Here is a 19,405-nt window from a genome sequence, read left to right on the forward strand (position 1 = left end):
CACATAAAATCAATTTCTATCTGTTTTATCCTGTTCCGAGTGATTTTTTTCCGTACAGAAACTCAAGGTTGGCATGGCATGTGATGGCTTTTTCTGAAGCTTTCAATATCAATATGTGCAGACAGGGGAAAATACCTCCTTGAAAAAATTTGACCCTGGGTATATTGCATTTGTGTACAGTATGTCTTAAAAGTGCTGTTTTCTGTCTATGTTTTTAAAATAAATGTCCCCAGCCAACACAGCAGCTGATTATTCCTATACTTCTGCAGAGAAACGTTAAAACGTCCTACCAAAGGTGGACAGAACATAAAATCGATTTCTTTTTGTTATTGTTGTTATCTTGTTGTTTCCTATGTTTTTCTTTCTTTCCTAAAACCAGTTGTTTTTCATAGTGCCAGCAGCGTTGCACTGGGCAGCTCCCAGAGCTTTATTATATCTAGAGCTGATCTGCAGGAGTGATATCTGAGCCAATCGCTGCATATTGTAATGATTGCTATTGGCTAAGTGAAGCCTGCCAAATCCATTTTCAGCTGTTTATTATAACCCATAGTGCTCCTCAAATAACACTATTGTGCTCTGTTTCAACACCAGATCAGTTTCTAACTCAGAGACTTTACTGTTGAGATAAACAGCAGCGCTTCAAGGAAATATCCACACTCACCGCATGCATCACTAAGCAATACGAGCAGAGCACTTTGGGTTAAAAACAGCAACATTTTGCAGGTAAACAATTCCTCAGCAGCAGAGGACTGCTGCTGGTTGAAACCTGCATTTGATTTTACAAGTCAGGGCTCTCAGTGTTTTATAGTGGAGAAATGCAGAGCGCCTTCCTTAATGTCAGAAGATATTATTACAGTTTTATGAAAAACAGTGGTGCATTGAATTCTGATTTCCCCACATCTCTGTGGCACTTTGTCAACACTAAAACTCTTAACTTATTGGACGGACTATTTACTTAACGCTGTGGTAGGCACTTTATTTTTGGCGTCTTCGGGCAAAATTCCATTATAATTTTTCAGCATTGTAATTCAAGTGGTGTCAGAGAAAACTAGACTTCTGCACCTCCTCTTGGCTCTGTATTCAGGCTTAAGTAAATATAGCGTGTGACAGGAGACTTTGGCCAATCACAGGTTATTTCAGAGAGAGAGAGAGAGAGAGAGTTCCTATTGGCTCTTATGTGCTTATATTGCCCGTGCGACAGAGAGGGGAGAGCTGCAGGAAGAGTCTCACTCTACTACAAATTCTGGCGTTTCTTTGCATTCTACCTATTGCAGCTTTAAATACGGCTGTGATGGTATAGTTTTTTTCTTACCGCGGTGAAGAAGCAACGTGTCACCGCGGTATCGCGGTTAACCGCAACCCCCTTACGAGAGTAGCGTAAGTTAGAGCAAGAATAGCAGGGTGCCTTAAGTGAGTGATGTCAGTGCTCGTGTGGTCGCAAAGGAGAGCGAGCGCTAACGGAGAGTAGCGTACGAGTGCAGCTGTGAGGAAAAGTGTGAGGAAAAAGAGGTAGCAAAGATGATGTAAAGTGAGTTAAAAGTGAACAATAAAACAACGAGCTTCTCAAGACACGGTGGCTTTATCTGTTGTCAATACTGCCAGTAAAGTGAATGGCGTTACCCCCGAAAAAGCATCGGCTTAAACCTTACATCATATGTTGCAGTCATAGACTGTATAAAAAGATTGCAGTGTTTCCATTTTAGCTCAATGTGAGAGTCTTTACTGTGTCTTGCTGTCATTTACGGCCGCGCTTCTTTCTCTCCTCTCCGTTGATCTATTCCACAGACAGTTGAGAATGCTCTATTGTCAATAAAGTTAAAAAATAAATAAATAGTTTGCCGACAATGGCGAGTGCAGACACTTCACAGCTCAGCGGTCTAGCAGCTGAGCAGACAGAAAGCAGAGAGGGCGACTCGGCAGTCCGCTAACTTGTTGCTCTCACTACCAATATAAGCTGCTCCGTTTAGGCTACAAAACGTGCATGCAGGCTGAAATTTAACCGTGCCGTTTTGTCAGGATTAGTCTATGAACAGAAGGAAACTCCGCTAGCTGCTAGGCTAAAGTGCAATGGTTAACAATGCAGCGGTAATGTCCACCTCAGCTGACAACAGAGAAATGTCTTTGCCTTCCCAACTGTGTGTTAAACGTTACCTGTAGTAGTAATAATAATAATAATTTATAATAATCTAACACACAAAAGAAACCCCCATATATCCTATATAATATCCATCCTCTTGTGCAAAGCTGAAGTGACAAGCAACTTATGTTTTTTTCTCTCCATAACCTCTTGAAATAGGAGAGAATACAGTCTGTTACGGCTGTAAGCAGTCCAACAAAGTACACTGAGAGATGCATAAACACACTGTGACGCGCTCGAGATTGTATTGCAATGATTTATTCCTCCACACGTAAAATCCAATTAGCACTGCAGTTACCAAATGTAACTTTGTGAGTCAAAATAAGTGTGTTAGTGCGGCGGAATAAATCATTGCAATACAATCTCGAGCGCGTCACAGTGTGTTTATGCATCTCTGTGTTTAGTCCCTCGCGGCAGCACTTTGTTGGACTGCTTACAGCCACATTATTCAACAGAAAGTGTTCGCTCCCAGGCTCACCCCCTCTCTGTCAAAGCCCAAAAAACCCAGGTGAACAGGTGAAGCAAACAAATGTTACCACTTCTGCTCAAACCGCGATGAAAACGCCTATCACCTACAATATAAGTGCACAACACAATAATCAACAAACAACATAAATGAGACCATAAACAACATACAATATGACAGTCGATGTCGATGTCGATGAGGATAACTAAACAATGATTATTGCTTTCATAATATTTAATATCACACGACATCTGTTCTCCTGTAACCTTCGGCAGCAAAAAGTAAAAAAAAAAAAAAAATGCTGTGATGGCGGTGGTGATGTCATCACCGTGGTAGTGGCACGTCACCGCCGGTATTGCGGTGATGCGGTTATTGTCACAGCCCTAGCTTTAATATCACAATATTTTAAATTTTGTCTACCTAATATTGTAATTATCTTTCTTTATATTTCAATTCTAATACAGCTTCTGCCTGGTCTCTTCAAAGAGCACCTAGGCTATTCCACATCTGTCTGTAGAAGAGGGAAACTGTTGTCTGGTTAAAGGTGTTTTTGTGGAGTTTGTGTATGTCTGACTACTGTATACTCCATGTCAAATTCAATTCTGAATATGAGTGAAGCTTTCATATACTGTACTTCTATATTTAACAGCCAGTCAGTGTTTCAGCTGACCCTGTAGATTCATCATGCCAAAGACAAATTTTACTGCCATTTTCCTCTTGATGGGCTGTAATTTTGAACCTTGCCTGCAACCAAGAGTGTAATTAACATGTCTGGTTTATATTAAGGATCATAAAAATAATGTCAGTTGCTCTTGTGGTATATAAAGGGGCTTTCAGATACGACGCAGTGTCCAGTAAGATGCAGTTAAATGAAGCAAGGGACAAAGGACAGGGCAGGACAAAGTAACCCCCTGACATTATGTGCACAAGTTAATGTTTGAAATTGTAATGAAGTAGTGAGAAATATATACAAACACATTTTAAACCTCCAATCCATAATTGGTGTTCAGTGTAATTCCTATTCAGCGTATGCAGTTTATGAAATGCAGTGTACTTCTGTATTTGAATTTTAAATTTGAAAACCGATTTTACCTTGTCATAGTTGAATAACGACAGTTTGGTGGGTAAATAGGACATATATAGAACCTCAAAATCCCATTGACATCCCTTTCCTCTGCAAATCTCACAATTTGAAACGGCCTCTGAAAACGGGCAAATCTCAACGAAGCTAATAGTTGACGTCAACTCGATGGCTCCTCCTCATTTGGCTCTAGTCTCTATCTTTGTCACGCCCCAACATTTACATAGGCTACACCACTGATCTGAGGTCAGCTTAGTCTTCTGAATAGGTTGCGCAGCTCTCAGAAATTGTATACATTGTTCATCTACTATTTTATCACTAAATTCACTTCTGAGACTTTTTTATGCGAGAAATCAACTATGTAGAGGTGAAATATGGGCCGTTTTACGAAAACTGATGGCTAATTGCAAATTTTGTCCGACTGTGTGTCGGAATTCAGCAGCCGGTTCTGCCTGGGTTGCTGCCTCGCCGCCCGGCCTGTCCTCCTTCACAGACCCCGGCCCGCTCTGAGCTAGATGGAGCTCCATCACGGCCGGCAGCCCGCGGTGCTCCATACAAAGTCACCGTTTTTGGGTTACTGGACTACCAAACGCCGCTGCCCTAACAGAGCTCCAGGGCCTGCAGCTCGCTGCTCTCCCTCCTATCTCCTGCTAAATGGCCGGTGTGTGTGAGTGAGAGCGCGGTCAGCGAGCTTGTTACGCCCTATCAATGAGAGCTAGCTTGCCTCCTAACGAGACCTCTGAAATTCACAAAAATGCATTAAATTGAAATCGGACAAAAGTGTTAGCTAAGCTTTGTAAGACCTTAGGGTATCTGTGATATACATGCCGTGACGAAATTCAAAGTGTAAATATACAATAGTTATGCCGAAAGTGTAACAGCGATCTTTTCCCATAGGAATGAATGGGACACATAGCCTAGCTAGCAGCTCCTCCTAACGATACCCCTCAAATTCACAAAAATGCCTTAAATTGAAATCGGACAAAAGCGTTAGCATTGTAAGACCTTAGGGTTGCTGTGATATACATCCCATGACGAAATTCAAACTGTAAATATACGATAGTTATGCCGGCAGCTGGCTGCCGGTCAGCTCCGCAGAGCCCCGGGCCCCAGTAGTCCAGTAACCCAGAAACGGTGTCTTTGTCCTGGGGATGGAGCCCAGCAGGCTGCCGCTTTCTCGTCAGACTGTGTGGAGCTCCTGAAGTCCGACATGTCTTACCAAATTTGCAATTAGCCATACATTTTCGTAAAACGGCCCATATTTGAGCTTTATATAGTTGATTTCTTGCATAAAAAAGTCACAGAAGTGAATTTAATAACGAAATAGCAGACAATGTATAACGTTGCAGTGTCTGAAATATGAGACCTGCTGTCTCGTCTCCAATGTATGTGTATGTGGTTCGCTCAACCAATCAGCGCGCAGCTCATCTAAATAGTCATGAGCATACCATATTTGGAAGAAAGGCTCTTGTTCCAAATAGAGCCATATTCACAGGGTAGTTAAGGGCCCATAGAATAGCACTTGGGCAATTTTCAGCCCAACCAATGTTACATGTTAGGAGACCTTAAGGAACAGTGTGAAATACCCTATATAATCATTCTATCACCCCTTTAAGTTACCAGCTAGCGGTAGCTAGCTAACTTGGTTAAATTTTTCAAAACAAATCTAGTGGTAGTCTTGCAATTTCTGACCCTGCAAGATCCCCAGTCTTTACATATTATGACAGTCTTTAACATTAGATGTGAGATGATTGTCTTTAGATGTGAGATGGTAAATGGTCGTTGCCATCCTTTACTATTTATGTGGATCTACGTTACTATTTATTTCATATCAAATATAATTAATGCAACCGTTTCTCATGGTGTATGGTGTGTTGCTTTGCTTTAACTTATAATAAGCAGACGAGGCGTGATAGCTGAGTTTTCATATTTACTTGACAACTTGCACATAACAACAGTTCAGTGCTACCCGCATGGCTACATACCACAACTGCCGGATAATGGAGTTCTTCACCTAATGTGCTCATAACATCACATATGGTAATAAGGAACTGTTATATTGCATACTGTGGCATGGTGGAATCTCTCAAATGCAGTCATTTTGGGGAAGATTCAACGTTGATCAGGGATGTTAACTTTGTGTCTGTCTTCTGCTCTTGGTGCTTCACATGTTGCATGACTTAGGGATCTATGTCCTGCATGTGAGCCACAAGCATGTGTTATCTTTCTTTATCAGATCTTAAACTCTGCTTTTTTTAAACATAAACTGATATTTACGCAAGAAAAGTAAATGGAAGAAACCGCTGCTGGCTTAAAGTTATTATTTTTAGTAAGAAATGCATTTCCTTGTCATACGGCAGCATCTGTGACCGTTGACATTATTGCAGTTTGGAGAAGCTGTCTTTGCTTTGTGCATCTTCAGGAGAGGATTTTGGTAAGAAACCATGGTGGGATTTCATTTCCCCAGCTTCTTCTTGGATGCCTCCTTACTTTTGTATGTATGGAGTTTTTTGTCACAGAGTGCAATGCAACACTCATCTGAGAGCACCTTCGCGGATCGTAACCCTGATGGGTTGTGTGAATAGTTTCTTGTATCGTGGCTTTGACTCCCAGCTCTGACTGCAAGGTTTTATCTCTCCACCAATTCCACGAATAATTGAAGAAGTTATATCCATATAAACAAGTTCCCGGCTGCTCGCATTTCTGTCCCTATCATCACCCATCTCATTACCTGCAGTATTATTCATCAATACTCCCACCTCGATACCCCACTCCCTCACCAGCAGCACACATATACCCCCACTGGGAAGGATGGCAGCCTCTGACAAGCCCAGAGTAAAGTGTGTGTGTGTGTGTGTGTGTGTGTGTGAGACAAGTGCTGACAGTCCAGGAGCCTGGCCTCGTACAAGGTCAGCATCTGTGAGCTTTATCAGTGTGTGTAAGTGTGTGTGTGTGTGTGTGTGTGTGTGGTTACAAACAATATACCACCTGTGCCCCCCTGCCATGCCCGCACCCAGCAGATGCTCTGAAAGTCATACTCAGTCTTATATATATACACACACACACACACACACACCTAGTCATGAGTACCATGCAGAGTTATCAAAGTCAGCCGAGGTTAGTTGTAGTGTTATGAGTGTGATGATAAAATATGGACCATAAATTCAGCTCACATGGAGGGAGGACAGGCCTAAAAGCTCACTGACACATGCAATACACACAGAGGTTCACACATCTTGGGACGACTGTGGTGAGTTTTGACTTAAATGTGGGTGCAAACAATGAAAAACTGGATTTGGATTTTTTTATGTTGTGAAGGCGGACCTAAAGTGGAACAAGTTGGTGGGGGAAGAACGTTTTCAGAGGCAGATTTTGTCACAGGTTCCTTTTTGTAGTGATGAAGTGAAAGAATCCCATCTGACTTTGTCAGACTGACTGATTACGTAACACTGGTTCTGTCATTTCCAGCCACACCATTGAGTAAAACAACTGGTTCGTCACCCGATTTTCCTTTTTTAGAACAAGATTCAGCTTTATCTGCACACGTACGAAGAATTTGACTCGTTTTTCTTTGCTCTTAATGTTACACACAGTTCTAAGATCAGTTTTCATTGAGAGATATACAGAATAGACATACAGTTAAAAACAAGGATAACAAAGTACAAATAGATGTGTATATAAATATATATTAAAAGCAGTGCTTAATTTATAAAGTGGGAGGTCCCGGAGCGCAGAGGGGGGGTGGATCCGGCGACTCAAAACGAGGGTTGGAGGTAACGGAACCAAAAAAAAAAATTACACCTGCCTACGTAGCTTCTCTGACTCTGACTAAAAAAGCCTAAACAACGCTGTGTGTACATCAGGGCAATGTTTATTTTTTATTTCAGAACGTGCACTGCATCGGTGCGAAATGTAAAAAAAAATTAAAAGTACACTGCAACGATCGTTTTCACAAGCAGCAATTATCCATCGTACAATTAAAACAAAAACCCACCGTGGTCTCCACATTCTTGATCAGCAGAAACGATTTTTGCTTGTTTGGGATCCGACTGGCCAACGTACTTGAAAAAGTTAAGCAAACTTTGTTGTCTTTTTGACATTTTTCCCCTGAGTGAAACAAGGCTATAACAGCAATCTCAACCAGTACAAGCGCTTGTGTCACTTGAAGTGCAGCGCCGCGCTGTTGAAGTGCCTCCCCCCCCTCCGTCCCTCTCCCCACTCCGTCTTACCCTGAAAATTCACCTCACAAAACGCATTGAAAATGCAAACACAAGACTTTTGTGGAACTCCAATGGGGAATAAAGACTAACAAGACAGATAACAACATTGAACACTACACAAACAGTAATTTATTTTTTTCATTTAGGCAAATTTTTCATAGTGACGCAGGAGGTGCCAGATCCAATAAAAAAGGTTCCGGATCCAACGTCGGAGGTGCCAGAACATGTTCCGCCGTGTTCCGGCTCAAATTAAGCCCTGATTAAAAGCGACATACAAAGAATTTCACTTTTTCTTTGCTCTCAATGTTTGTCAGAAAACTAAGACCCAGGTTGTTGAATCTGGATTGTTTTTAACATTGTCATGTATTTCACTAGCACATGAACACTTAATAACTTATGACATTATTATTATTATTATTATTATTATTATTATTATTATTTAATGACATTATTATTATTAGTATTTGAGAAAACAGCCAATTCTAACTGGAATTGTCATTCTGATAGTAGTACATGCTGACCAAACACTCACCCCCTTCAGTTTTTTAAGACAATATACTTTGTTTTCCTGGAGGTCAGGACAGAGCCTCCTCTAATAACAAAAAGCGAGACACCAAAAATTGATTAGAATTTTATTAACACTTTAATAAAAGCGTCTGGTATGTCAAGACAGAATGTTTGAATTTTAAGCAGGCCGAAAACAGCGCTACTCGACAGGAGGCAATACTGTGACGGCAAGAGCCAGAGGGAGGCATTATTGTTATTGTCTCCCTTGGTGGTGACTCGCTTGCAATGTTGCATTGCTATTAGAGAGCAACATAAAAATAAAATCAGATTAAATGCACATGACAGGAGGCAAAGTCTCCAACTGGAGTCACGTTTATGACAAGCTTGTTGCCGTGACTGCATGATTTATTTGGCCTCTCTGGTAGTGGAGGCGGCAAGCTGGGAGTTTTCTAATTCCTTTCTCCATCATTTCTACAGCCATCAGTCAAAGCTGCACAGAGCTGAATGTGAACGCTCGATAAATTGGCTGTTAATGCTGCCAAGTTGTATTTCCAGACTTTATTTCAAGCCTCGTTTGAGATTTACGTTTTGAACTTCTGCATTCTTGTTTTAGCCTTTTTAACAAGACTGACAGCTCTGGTTCTTCTGCTTATCTCCCACTCTGTCGTGTCACAGGCTGGGTTAGTGCCAGAGATTAGTCAGCAGTTCAGACTGACATACATAATTCCTACTTGGAATAATGGGAAACAAAATCCTGTGCAGAATGCAGCATGTGTTGGGCAGAGTATTGCCGTTTTCACAAACTTCAGACTATGTCGGAGTATTTTTTTTTATTCCAAAAATAACGCCAAATTTTTGTTTTCATCTATATTCATTCTGCAGCGACACACCGCCGTGAGTCCACGAACGAGGCAACTGTCTGTGGTTAGTTAATGTCTGTATCATTCGAGTGTGTTATCGCAACTGCTAAAGTCAGTTGAAATGTTAGTAGTTAGGCTCGTTAGTAGTCTATATCCACGACGTTCCACTTCCGGGATTGCTCCGATGCTGCCATAAATTCCGCCAGATGCCCCCCCTTTTTGACCAAAACAAGTTCCTTCCCGAGGCTATTTTGCAGCGGCACCGCCATTGTGTCCGGGGCTTAGCGCCGCCCAAGATGATTATGATTGGTCTGAAGAAATGCCAATACATTGCTTGTAAAGAAATAACGGGAGTAACAGGTGAACCAGCTTTAAAAGTGACATATTTTCTTTTTAAATAAGTGCTGTGGATCCAATTTATGCGGATGTGAAGAATAGTTCATGTGGATTTGAAACTTTAAAGTGTTGAATTGAGAACAGAATTTGGTGTGGTGGTTGCTTCTTTCCCGTTCAGATGTAATGTTCGTTCAGATGGTCTTAATTTAGAGCAGAATGCCTTAACCCTTGTATTGTCCTTTGTGTCATGGGGACTTGGTTAGTTTATTTACATTTTGTATTAGCCTGTCCAAACGCGTTAGATCGCAGCACGGGTCTCTGGGACCCCCCGTGCACATCACATAGTACACAAGGGTCACTGGGGCACCCGAAGCGCAACGCCAGGCCAATGCAAAAACGTCAAATAAACTGAACGGGTCCCAGGGACCCGAAGGATAACATTAAGCGCTCTAGAGGCCATGCAATTCAATTTTCTGAGACTGGAAGAAAAAAAAAACCCAAACTAAATTAATTTTCTAACCCTGCAGACAGATTCTTCTGAATAAATTGACTTAAAGGTCCTATGACATGCTGCTTTTTGAATGTTTTTATGTAGGACTCAGTGGTCCCCTAATACTGTATCTGAAGTCTCTTTTATATAGACCTTAGTGGTCCCCTAATACTGTATCTGAAGTCTCTTTTATATAGTCCTTAGTGGTCCCCTAATACTGTATCTGAAGTCTCTTTCCCAAAATTCAGCCTTGGTGCAGAATTACAGCCACTAGAGCCAGTCCCACAATGAGCTTTCCTTAGTATGTGCCTGTGTTTGTGTCTGTAGCTTTAAATGCTATTGAGGAGGAGAGAGGGGGGGGCAAGGTGGAGGGTGGGGGTGTGGCCTTGACCAACTGCCATGCTTCGCTCGTTTGCAAGCCATGATGTCTATCTTTCTCCCGCGGGCCAAATCCGGCCCCTCGCAGATTTTGATCTGGCCCGCATATCAATTTAGGTTCACAATAAACTTCAGCCCACCTAGTTTTTGTCACTTTTGGCACTCTTCCCCCCCCCCCCCCGTTTTTTAAGTTGTTTGTTGCTTTTTTTCGGCCTTTTTTCTATGATGGCTAAGGAACTTTTTTAGGGCTTTATGTCAACCAAACTGTAAGGGAGAAGACTTTATAAGACAATCAATAATACAGTCAAAGATATTTGACTTTTTCAAAATGAAAGCATGTTAATAAACTCTAAATGTCTGGCCCTTGATGTGATTCTTATTTTCCAGTGTGGCCCTTAGTGAAACTGAGTTTGACACTACTTGTGTTCGCATAGAATAGTGGACCCAAAATGCAGAGAAAAGGCAGATAGGCAGGCAGCAGGTAGAGCTCGAGGATTTATTTAACAGTCTTTACAACAAAGAGTCCACAAATCCAGCAGGCAAAAACTAATGTCCAAAGTGAAGCAACAAAAGAACAGAAAAAATAAAATGAAGGAAAAACAGAAACAGAAACTACTGACCAAAAACTCACGGACAAGAACACAGGTGAGAACCCGGTTGGGAAACTGACACACTGACAAGTCCAGAAGCAAACACACAAACTCAAACAATGATCTGACGCTGGACAGAGGAAAGACAAAGACTAAATACTCAGGGTAACGAGGAAACACAAGACAGGTGACACAAGGCTGGAAAACAGGTGAAACACATTAGGGCAATCACAAGGGCGGGAAAACACAGAGAGTAAAACTAGACAAGACAAGACAGACTATCAAAATAAAACAGGAAACAGAACATAAAACAACACAAGACCGAAAATCACACAAACAGAAGGAAACAAGACATGACAGAAAACCAGGCTACAAAAACGACAGGAAAACAGACTACAATAAGACAAGACACAACACCAAAACCATAACACGACTGGTGTAAAGCATATCAGGCATCTCAGAATTGGACTGTTTCTTTGGTTATTTTTACAGGAGAGAAAGTAGAAGCATTTTATGAACTTTTCATGACCTTGTTACCATTTCATATCTGAAGATTCAATGCTGCAGAGCTGTCCTCACATTTGAGCTGTTCCCAGCAGGTGAACAAACATGCATGGGGGGTGTGGGGGGGGGTTGGACATGTGAAGAACAACACATTTCTTCAAAGACACTACCCGTTTATACAGAAAAATAGCTTCTAAATTATTAGAAATCTCCTGCTCTTCTTTGTCCCGTGACAATAAACTGGATATCTTAAATAACAAGCAATTTTATGACGTCATGTAGGGCTTTAGGAAACTGTGTGGTGTCTTTTAAGCAGAGATGGGGACTCGAGTCTGAGACTCGGACTCGAGTCGCACTTAAGTCGCACAAACAGCTGACTTCAGACTTGACTTGCGACTCGACCCAAAAGACTTTAGACTTGACTCGGACTCGAGCTTCGAGACTTGTCAACAACCTGTTTTCATGCAATTATTGCTTTTTAAATCTAAATGTATTCATGTATTTCTATTTTCTTTTATTGGCGCATATACGTTGGGGAAACGTATGACGAGCTGCATGTCCCCTGCCCTTTGCCATAATGTGCAACGTAACGCATGCGCTATGCCTTATGTGCGCGCACTCAGAGTTGTGCTTTTTGTCATTAGTTTTGCTTTCAATAACTTTTTAAACAGTGGCAGTAAGCGAACCGCTAAATGCAAGGTGTGTGGCACCGGATCAACGACGTCGAACTTCATCAGGCATCTCAAAACGCGAGGCGGGTATGGCTGCAGCCTGGAGCGTCCCATGTCAAGCCGTCCCGTCTCATGCCGTCTCGTCTCATGCCGAGGCGTGTCCAACGGTAAGTTCAGAGGGTCAAAAATACGAAATCGAATTATTTTCCAGATGGAGATACGGGTAAGTTCATGGGCGTCAGTTTGGTTTGAAATGTGTTGGTGACAGAGACGCAAATTTGGAAGTACATTTCCAGAAGTGCTGGGTACAATGACGCATTAATTTTTTTTTTCTCTTTCGAGCAGGTCATGTTTGAAAGACGCTGTCCTGTAGCTAATGAATAAAAACGTGGTTTAATGTACGTAAACAATGATCAATGATTACCAAATGTCTCTCTCATATTGCTCCTCATAACCACTGAAAACTGTCAAAAAATCCAACCCAAAGTGCAATTATTATGGACGTTATCTGACATCTGACGCGTTTCTGCTTCACATTTTCAGCAGGGCAGCGGAGCGGCTGTGGGTTGACTCCCCACGGTTCTCATGGGCTTTATAAGTCATAATGTGAAAAAGCTTAACGTGGTTTAATGTACCTAAACAACGACCAATCATCACCACATTTCTGGTTAGATTTGATTTTTTGACAGTTTTCAGTGGTTATCAGCAATATGAGAGAGACATTTGGTAATCATTGATCATTGTTTAGGTACAAGCTTTTTCCTCGCCATAGGCGCCAATGAAGAAGAAAATGTTAATCGTGAGAACTTAATCGTTGGATTTCGGTTTAGTTCTTTTGACAGGCTTAAGTGTTCATTATAAGATATGGCCATGAGAAATTTGGTGATGATTGATCGTTGTTTAGGTACACCATACATTAAACCACGTTAAGCTTTTTCACGTTAAGCAGAATGTCCCGAGAGAGAGAGAGAGAGAGAGAGAGAGAGAGAGGGAGGGAGGGGGAGAGAGAGAGAGAGAGAGAGAGACTTTTTTTTGCATCTGTCGCTCAAGAATTATATGTGTTATGGACTTTTTTTTAACTAAATTGAGCTAGAGGTTTTCAAAAAAAAGTGGTGGGTACAAAATGACTCATGATGAAATCTGGTAGGTACGCGTCCCCACTGTCCCCACACCGAAATCGACGCCTATGGCACGTTTGTTGCAATCAATTGAAAAACGTTTAAACTGTTAAAGTAACAATTTTAGCCATACATATAGTTTTCTGATTTCTGGATGTTATTGTTGTGTCCCTGATGTTAACGTACATTTGGTGAAACCTGCATCAGCATTGGTTGACATTTGTTAGCGAATATTATAACTCTATACCTAGAGCAATTTATGGTTGCAGACAAATATGGTTTCTTTGTGTGATTTTCCTTAAGGTACACTCAGTGTCTTTAAAAAAAATAAAGTATTAAAGTAGTAAACGCCAGCTTTTTTAAAAAAAGTAGTAAACGCCAGCTTTTATTTTGAAAAGTAGAAGCTCGGTGACGGCACCAGGCGGGACGGCATGAGACAGGACGGCATGAGATGGGACGCTCCAGGCTGCAGCCATACAGTCTTGGGCAAAACGCACCCAGGTAGGTCAGTCACTTGCTAATGTGAAAGAGACATTACATTTAGCATATATCATCACAGGTAACAAGCTAACTATCGCAAAGTGTTGTGCTAATACTGGGAACAGGCAAATTGTATCTTTATAGTTAGTAGTTGCTGAGGCTCAGACATCCATGGCGCACAGGAGGCGGGACGCACAGATCCATCTCCCCAGGAACAAACGCTCTGTGTTGGGTGATGCGTAATTGATCCCGTGGATGATTTGTAGGCTACTAAGTGAACAAGGTGTACCCGGTCCACCAAACACTGGGCCGTCTTGACTGTCTAAATTCTGTACATATTTCTGTTGCTGTAGTCCTATTTACTATTTCATTATATCATCCATGTGTGGTGCAGCGGATCCGTGCGCACTGCCACCTGCCGTGGAGATGCTGGCCTCACTAACCTCTCCTCCTCTGAGTCGGATCTCCCTCGCGCTGGACTCAGTTTCACTGAGCGTACCAACACTTAGAAAATAAATGGCATTACATCAGTGAGTTCAAACTGCTTATTGTGCGTAATTTGGACTGAGACTGAGATGCATGTTGTTCTGTAAGTGGTGTGGCGCTGCCACTATTCTCTTGATTTCCACTTCGACATTTTTTTTTGTGAAAGAGACGTTACATTTAGCATATATCATCACAGGTAACAAGCTAACCATCGCAAAGTGTCGTGCTAATGATGGGAACAGGCTAATTGTATCTTTATAGCAGTGATGCTGGGTAACGCTCTAATCTTACTCTAATCTGACCACTTTTTTCAGTAACGAGTAATCTAACGCGTTACTATTTCCAAACCAGTAATCTGATTAAAGTTACTTATCCAAGTCACTGTGCGTTACTATTTTTGTCATTTTCCTTAGCAAAATTATATATTGTTTTTGCTTTCTTCTTGCGTCTCGGGGAGTGAAGTCACGTATGTATGCGACGACAAGTCACGTTTTCAGCATGTGGACAGGTCACGTGTACCACGCAGCGACACAAACGTAAACAACAATGGAGGGAGGAGAGAGATGCGCGTTTTCTAGCTGGAAATACAGTCACTATTTTGAGTTTGTGTCAGCTAAAGATGGCAATATTAAGGGTCGTTGTACACTCTGTGCTGGTGGCGACAAAGTGCTATCTAGCTACAAAAACACTACGTCAAATTTGAAGAAACATTTGGAGTCGCAGCACTGCACAGTCAAACTTACAGAGCAAGTCCCACCAGGTGGTGCGAAGCAGAGAGCAGGAGGTCCCCCACCACCCAAACAACAAAAGCTGGACTTCGGTGCAAAACCAGTAAGTGGGGGAGAGTTGAAGAAGTTGGTCGGGCAGTATGTTGTAGAGGAAATGCTGCCCTTAAACACGGTTGACTCGCCTTCGTTTCGTGCCATAATAAACAAGATCCCTACTACTGTCAATGCCGAGTTGCCTCACAGAACAGCTTTGTCACGGTTGTCATTTTTATGTTGAGGCTGTGGGGGTGTTGTCAGCAGCTGCTGAATGTAACTAATAAAGTAACTTGTAATCTAACTTAGTTACTTTTAAAATCAAGTAATCTGTAAAGTAACTAAGTTACTTTTTCAAAGTAACTGTGGCAACACTGCTTTATAGTTGTATCCATATGATGTGACAGACTTAGGTTAATATTTCACCAGGTCCGAGGGCTAGAGGGATGTGTTAAATGGATATTTCACTGTTGGAAAGATGAATATATCTTTAATTTGGGTAACTTATGTAGTAGAATTTTTTTTTTTTTTTTTTTTAGAAATTGGTGGCTTCTAGGCTGAGAAAAGCCAGAAAATGTGTTTTTGGCTCATGTGGATGAAAATCCCAGAATGCACTTGCTTCTCTGCTTTAGAGTCCACTCCCAAGCCACGCCTACCGTTTACAGACAGACAGACAGACAGTGAGACGTTCAACTCAACTGAAGTGTGTTTTATTGTCATTTCAACCATAGACACAAAACAACGTTTCACCGTGGCTCTAGTGGTGTTACACATTTAAAATATATAAAAACAACATTATATAAAAAGACATACGAACAGGCTACATTTAGTGCACACACATTATAGGCTCCGTAAAGTTCAGCTTATGCATACTAGCATTAGCGCTTGGTGGGCTGTAAACACAGAGTATAAACACAGCCGTAAATTTGCGTGGAATGTAGAATTGTCGGCATTTAACGGTCACAAACTCCATCAGCAGTTAGCAGTTAGTTGCATACAAGCACCCCATTTCTGCACCAAGCAGTCCGTGTTAACACAGCCCACCTCCATGAGTTTTATCCGGTGACACAGCAGGACTAGCAGGCATGTTAGCCGGATAGTCCGGTACACTGTTGTGCTGGTCTCTGTAACAGGCGAAGCACGCGTAGTGTGTTGAGTATTCCGTCTGTAATAAAGTGTCCTGCATATTCTCCGATCTGTACCAATGTATACCGGTGGTACACATGTGCGGTAGTTTGAATGCACATAATTGTTTTAAAAGTTTTCTGCTAAGAAGACGGAGCTTTGTTTAGCGAAGATCAGATTCAAGATGGCTGACGCTTGTTTTGCTTCGGTAAAAGACGACAGTCCAACCCCCTATGGGTGGGTTGAAAACATGCGGAAGTAGCTCCTAGTACTGGCTGTAGTCCATTTCCTCTGTGCAAAAAAAATCTTCCGATGACGCAAAAATCGTCGTTTTGTGTCATCGGAAGATTTTTTCCAGATCCGCAATACAGAGATCTCTCGTCTCAGGGGGACAAAAATACTACCGTGTTTCTACTGATACAAAGCTCAGTGCTAAATTGGTGAAGTATCCCTTTTAAGTAGACTCCATAAAGTTATCCTACAACTGAACCGTTTCAGAGGCCGTTGCCGTTGAGTTGAGCCGACAAAAAGTTACTGTGATGCGGCGACGGTGGTTACGTTCAGGCACCAAAAGGTGTAGTCCCTACTAGTCCCTATGCTCTTAAACATTTGCAATCCATGTGGTGCATACCGTAATGAATATGTGGCAAACATACAAAGTACAGCGCATTACTTTTCGTATATGTATGAATGGTTCATGAGAACAGCCTGAGTAGGTTAGTGACAACAGCTGTGTAATACTGTATTTACATTTAAAATGATTGTACATCCGAATGGAGCTGTATGGTCGTAAAGTTAGTAATACAAACCTCTAACCTTCTGCGTCTGTCTCCAATCCAAGTTTTCTCTGTCTGCACCGAGGACAGTTTATTGGATCACTCTGAAGAGTGTTTTCAAAAATCTTTGTTTTTGGGTGTGAAAAATGATAAAAAGAGAGAGAAAGTACAATTTTCAGATAAGTCTGTTCAGTGTAGGCTTGGTGTGAAGCCGAGGCGTTTCTCTGTCAGTCAGGTTTGATTTGGGCAGTTTAGAATAATGACATTCAAACGGAGATGTTCAGAGTGAAAACAAAATGCAAACCTACACCAAGAAACGGCTGGAAACTGAGTTCATGACTGTAAGTGAATTGATGTTGGCATCTGACAGGCAGCAGCTTAAAGAGCCTAAACGCTTACATTCATGTTTATTTTCAGCTCTTTCCTTTGCTGCAAATTATGGCGAGAAGTTCCGACAGCTTTCCTCTTCCCCACTACCAAAATCTGAAAATACGCTGACATGTTACCAGAATTTTTTTTTTTCCCACTACAGTGTCAAGCTGCTGCTTGCGAGTCGTCTTTACTGTTATTTAAACCAGAGTATAAAAACCGAACTCAAAAATGCAACAAAAAGGTATTTCTGCTAAGCCAAAGAAAGCAAACTGTAGTTGTTTGGAGGAGTGTGTTTGTGAGAGTCAGTGGTCCTCACAAAGATGGTAAAAATGCAGTTTTATTAGGTTTAGGATTCAGCGTTAGAGTTGAGGACCACGGCAACAAATATTTAAGACAAAGTATAAAGTGCTTTCACAGGTGCAGTAATGCAAAACAATATGCTGCATGTGTACGTGCAAGTGTTGATATTTCTGTGTCTGCGTTTGTGGAGGTGTATGACAGGGCAGCATATGGCTAGCCCTGCATGTAGTGAAATATTAAAAAGCAGTGTCAGCAAGAAGGGCACTGTGTGGGTGTGTGTGTTGGAGTGTGTATGTGTGCGTTTGTGTGTGTTTGTGTGTGTGTCCCATGGGGAGTAGAAATCTGCAGGACATAGACAACTGGGCATGTCAAGCTCCCACTGTGACACACACACACACACACACACACACACACACACACACACACACACACACACACACACACACACACACACACACACCCTCTGTCTCTGCCAACTTGTCCTTATCTGCTGGTGAGACTAAATGCCATCTCTCTCTCTCTATCTCGCACACATACACACATTTTTTTAAGGGTTTTATAAACACACTTTGCCTTGTATCAGAAGGTCTTCATCACAGTGAAACTATTCAGTATGCATCAAGAGGAGTTTGTTTGTGTGTGTGAGATACAGAAAGAGAGAGAAAGACATGGGCCAATCCAGGCTTTCTGTGTAATTATTTTTTACAGTTTTCCACCTCCCCCTCTCCCCTCTGAATCACACACTCCTGCCTTGAAGTGATATTTGAAAATCTGTTCTTACAGGATCATCTTGGGGTCGAAGGAATATTTTGACACCATTTAGTGTCTATTTTTGGGAGATGTCATGTTCTGTCCAAATTACACCCCTCACTTCTGTTTGCTCATAATGTTTGATTCATGTTGAGAGGTAAGGTAACACCTAAATAGTCTTGTAATCTGACATTATAATTACAGTTCTATTACAGAATTTACTTCTTTATTTTATTTTTTTTAGAGCTTCAGGTTTGCAATAATTCGATATTTGGCCACTTGGGGCTTAGGAAACTCACAGCACTGGTGTATTATCACCTCATAAAGTTAGTATGACTGACATTTTAGCAAACAGTTGCCTATTTACAAAACCAACAAACATGGAACTAGAGCCTGACCGATATATCGGCCGACCGATATTAGGCATTTTCCAAACTATCGGTATCAGCATTTATAATTTATATAGAATATAATTATAATAATATATAATAATTTATAATATTTTTTTATTTATTTTTTTAAATATTCATTCATCAGAATCATTTATGACAAATGATTCTGATAATTGAATATTAAAAAAATTAAATAAAAACGGACAAAACACCCTTCAACCATGTTGTGTGTTGGCGTTGCATAGTTTGTCCACCAGAGGGCGCTCTACAACGTCCCTGTTGGCAACACTCGTTGATTTTTTTGTTGTTATTGTCTTTTTGTTCAAAGGACTTTAAGTTTCATATCTTAAGTTACGCATTTCTGGATTTTTTTTTTAAATATATATCGGCCGATATATTGGAATATCGGACTTTTAAATCATCAAATATTTGTATCGTATCGGCCTTAAAAATCGTGTTTCAGGCCACCTGATAAATGTAAGTTCAATATTCACTCTCCTTTTAACTCTGTTTTTGGTTTCCACCAACTTCTGACAGAAAACATCTGCCTCTTTAGCTGCAAATTGTTAGCTAGTTTCTACTTTTCTCTGTCTGCCTGAAATATA

At 41.3% G+C, this 19,405-nt stretch overlaps 1 long non-coding RNA gene across 1 annotated transcript; it reads left to right on the top strand.

The window, feature by feature from the left end:
- The first annotated feature begins 1,078 nt into the window (after positions 1-1,078).
- Positions 1,079-1,789, top strand: LOC118493228. Its single transcript, XR_004895218.1, has 2 exons — positions 1,079-1,672; positions 1,704-1,789. It is a non-coding gene; the product is annotated as an uncharacterized LOC118493228 (long non-coding RNA).
- The last annotated feature ends 17,616 nt before the right edge of the window (positions 1,790-19,405 follow it).

The sequence above is a fragment of the Sander lucioperca genome, chromosome 15, assembly GCF_008315115.2.
Source record: "Sander lucioperca isolate FBNREF2018 chromosome 15, SLUC_FBN_1.2, whole genome shotgun sequence".
Taxonomy (NCBI): domain Eukaryota; kingdom Metazoa; phylum Chordata; class Actinopteri; order Perciformes; family Percidae; genus Sander; species Sander lucioperca.